Consider the following 4,439-nt stretch of genomic DNA (forward strand, 5'->3'; position numbering starts at 1 on the left):
AAGTTTCCATTAAATATGATACTTGATCATCAATAGCATAAGTGTTTTTATATGCAAATAACATTCAGAAACTGTATTTGAAATGAAATGAATAAGGATCAATAAATAAATATTGATACAAAAAACATAAGAAATTAAGTTTATTGATTATGACTGATATTTGACATGCACAACATGTGCCGACGCACACAGCGGCGCGCTGTTTAGGACGGGTTCGTGTTAAAGATAGCCGCTAACAAAGTAATCTTTTCACATAATGTTCTCTCTCTTAAAATGTAAGCGAGTGTAAATGTCAGCATAATCATATATGTCTAAAGAATTGAAGTCTGTCAGGTAAAAGAAGAGCTTATTGATGCAGTTCAGTCTGTCTGATATTTTATTCCATCCGTTACTCCTGATCGGAGGCTGCCGTAAATATTTAGTTTGTACGTCGAGTTACGCTTCAACTAAGTTTAATGGTGCAACTCAAAAATATTTAGAAGTGCGTAAGTCGTAACTTAGTGTCCATTTACGTCAAAACTAGGCTAAGTTATAACTTACGCACAGCTGGTGCAACCGGCCCCGGGTGAGAAAAAGTAACGCATAAGCAACATAACACATTATTTTCCTTAAAAAGTAACCAAGTAATGCAGTTAGTTACTTTTTAGGGAGTTACATACTATTGCAGTGCATTACCTTTAAAAGTAACTTTCCCCAACACTGATTAATTTATGCATGAAAATATTTTTCACTTTTGTGTTTTTAGGGTGTATAAAAGGCTAGCTGTAGAATTATGTTTAAAGAGTAAAGACTTTATTCCAAAAATGAATTTGCAATGCCATTGCACAGAATGAGTGATGCATGTACAGTATATCCACCGTTGTGCATTGTTATTAGACAAACTAAACTATAGAAAAGCGTGTTTTATGGAGTTTATTCATTTTAAAATAGCCATGTTTTGAGGATTTTAGAGGCTTTGAAAGATGTGTCTGTTTCTGCGGGCTTTTCAAGCGTCCTTCTGAATCAACCGTTTCCCAGCATCGAGTAGAAAAACAGTAACATTCACATTTATGCATTTAGTAGATGCTTTTTTCCCACATTGCATTGATTTTATCAGTTCATGCTTTGCCTGGGAATCAAACCCATGACCTACTGTTGAGCCACAGGAATACAGAAAGCAATAACGTCTCTTCGAAGGTATAATAGCAAATATTAGCTGTGAAGCATTAGAGCTCAAAGCAAAACCTGTTCAGTCCTGGTGTTTTCCGTGATGTTGATGTTCAGGATCCCACTCTCTATCTTCCTTCAGGCAAGACGGATCTCCAGTCGTTGGCAAAAGAAAATTGGATTATTCTTGTCGTGTTGTTGGGAACGGTTCCTTCCAGAATGACAAACTGCAATGGAAAATACTGAGTCAGCAAGAGAGGCTTCTGAAAATATGATGAAGTGCTGTGTGATTGTGTTTCCGCTCAGATTCATAAACCTCGTCACCAATATGTTACAGTGACACTGCGTTTTATGGAGCTCTTTTGTCATTTTGAGCAATGCTGCGTTTAGACTTGGTGTCAGAGAGGTGTTTCTGTATTAAATCTCCGCACACCGGCCGCTAGATTAACACTAATATCTGAATTTGGCAGCTTGGACAAATCTGTGTTTCTTAAAAGTGGCCAAGTTATTAGAAGTTCATTAGACACCAGGCGGTTCTCCAAAGACTCCTAAATCACAGCAAGATTGTTGAAGTTTCAGAAATGTCTCAAAGGCTTGAAAGCATTTAGATTTTGTGCAATAGTGCAATTCAAAGTGTCTGAGCCTTAATTGATTCAAGTGTATTGATTCATTGAGATGTTTGCTGTGATACATGAAGACTTTTGCTCAAATATGTTACACCACTCATTTATCATTTACAAGTGACTCTGTTATCGTCAATCGAGCCGCTCGCAGTGCTGATACTCTCACTAAATGATCTTTATAACAGAAGTCAGTGTAGTCAACACATCATGATGATCATTAAAACATATTGTTGATGTCAATATGAGGGGAAAAAATAACACAGCAAAATATTAAAGTGCCCCTATTATGCTATTTCAATACCCTAATAATAATAATAATAACTTGGACTTATAAAGCGCCTTTCATGGTACCCAAGGGTTTGTGCTGATATAAAGTTGAATGTCATCAGCGTAGCAGTGGAAGTTGAGTCCATGTTTACGGGTAATATGTCCTAGGGGTAGTGTGTAAATGGTGAACAGCAGAGGACCAAACACAGAGCCCTGGGGCACGCCATGATTGGCGGGGGCTGGATCAGAGTTGGAGCCATTCAGGGTGATGAATTGTGTCCGGTCTGTGAGGTAAGATTGGAGGGGTTCGAAGAGCTCATGGTGGGACATGTGATGTTGAAGCTGGGCAGCCACTGCTCTTTCCAGGATCTAATGTTGTCTTAAAGGTCTCCTACAACAGGTTAACATGCATTCAAGGTAAAAAAACACACACAAAAAACCACTTTAGTTTCCTCATAATCTCCACTGCAGCGTCAGCTCTTTTCTCTCAGTGTCTGAAACGCTTCCATCGAGTATTCAGTCTCTCTAAGCCCCGCCTCTCTGAGAGCTGCTATGCTCTGATTGGTCAGAAAGCAAACGCTCATTATCATATCTGAATCTCAGCTCTTGATCACAGTGATACGAACAGTAACAATGGCGTGGGTTTTACCGTATCAATCTCATCAAAGTGGATTTGCTTTGTCAGCAGAAAACAGCGTCTTCTCGACACGAACAACACGAACCAAACTCTTCCAGTCTCAGATACACTACAGTGTTTGAGGGCGGAGCTAAGAGACGCTGTTCAGCCAATCAAGACCACAGGCTGGCATTATGCAAAGGAGTTACAAACCTACATCAGGAGTAAGACTGAATTACTGACAACTCGTTTCCACTTGATTCTATTAGGAGGAAAAAAAAACTCCATTTATCTGCACTCTGATCTGTGAAACTTTGCAGAGCTTTTACATTCACAAACACACATATTACACAATACATGAAAAGTCACATTCCAAACACCATAATAGGGCACTTTAGCAAATACAAAAACAGTGACCACCACAAAAACCTAATAAGCGTCAGCTAGATTTTCAAGTGCCTTTGTTAGCATGTGTTTGTGAGTCACGAGAGCACAGGATCCGTTCCTGCACACGAGGAAGAACGTCTGATGTTTTAATTAACCCCAGTATCTGAACAGATCACGGTCATATATAAATCACTGACGGCAATCCCAATCCTCCTCTCTATTAGAGCGCATGCCGTATATCCGGCTGACAAACTGCATGTCACTACTGACACCATAAAGAAGCGGCTCAGTTAAAGCCAACGCATTCGTTCTGTGTGTCAGGCCATCGAGCTCGAACTGTTCCTCTGCACACACTGTTCTAGCGCCTGATTCTCTTTATAATGCACAAAAAATAGCATGCAAAAGTGTTTTGCTCCTTAATGTCATTATGATTGTGAGTTTTTGACTGACATGAGGACTATATTATATCATTATCCAGTCATGTGAAAAATAACAGTGCCAAGAAAATGAAAACGTTTACTAAAGGTCAGTGTCATATTGCTTTGAACTTTTCACTTTAAGAAGCTCCACATACAGTGTGTGTTTCTAGTGGCTTACATTTAACAGGAAAACAACAACGGAACAGCACATTATATTATTTTATAGTCATATTGAGATTTAATCACAGAATGTTTGGCCATATTGAGCAGCTCTACAAACAAGCAGCAAACATGGAGTTTAAAAAAATAATAATGGTAGTAATTGTAACATTTTTCCCAAATCGTGCGGCCGGAAGATTAAAAATACTGATTTTGTACAGTTTTGTTTGATAATCCCTTAAAAAGCTACACTTAACAAAACACACAGATCTATATGTTCTTTAACACTTACATCCTGCAATTGATTTTCAGCAATTACAGACTATCATCTGGAGTAGCATTGATTCAGTCCATCGATGAGCGCTGTCTTCTCTCTGTGCCGTGAGCTGAAGGCTGGAGCTGGGAATGATAATGAAACGCTTCATCATTACAGTGTGCAAACGTCGTCTCACTGGTCAAAACAAGACGCATCAGATCATTATAACACAATATTTACCAGAACTTCTACCAGCTTTCCAATAAAACACACAAGCCTCAATGTGAAAATCACTAGAAAACTACAAAAAATCAAGTCAGTAAATGAATTTTATCCAAAGAAAGAAAGAAAGATTAGTTAGAAAGAAAGAAATATAGATAGACAGATTAGTTAGAAAGAAAGAAATATAGATAGACAGATTAGTTAGAAAGAAAGCCTATATGAGACCGTGGACCACAAAACCAGTCATGAGTCGCACAGGCAATATATTTACAAAGATAGCTGTGGCAATAGCCAACAATACATCGTATGGGTCAAAATTATATATATATATTATTTTAATTTTT

At 38.2% G+C, this 4,439-nt stretch overlaps 1 long non-coding RNA gene across 1 annotated transcript; it reads right to left on the bottom strand.

Moving 5' to 3' along the window:
* Positions 1 to 252: 252 nt before the first annotated feature.
* LOC309507882 lies at positions 253 to 4,108 on the bottom strand. The gene is made up of 2 exons (XR_014209277.1): positions 3,910 to 4,108; positions 253 to 1,373 (listed from the first exon to the last, which is right to left on the bottom strand). It is a non-coding gene; the product is annotated as an uncharacterized lncRNA (long non-coding RNA).
* Between the last annotated feature and the right edge of the window lie 331 nt (positions 4,109 to 4,439).

This window comes from Leuciscus leuciscus (genome assembly GCF_965113295.1).
Source record: "Leuciscus leuciscus genome assembly, chromosome: 10".
Taxonomy (NCBI): domain Eukaryota; kingdom Metazoa; phylum Chordata; class Actinopteri; order Cypriniformes; family Leuciscidae; genus Leuciscus; species Leuciscus leuciscus.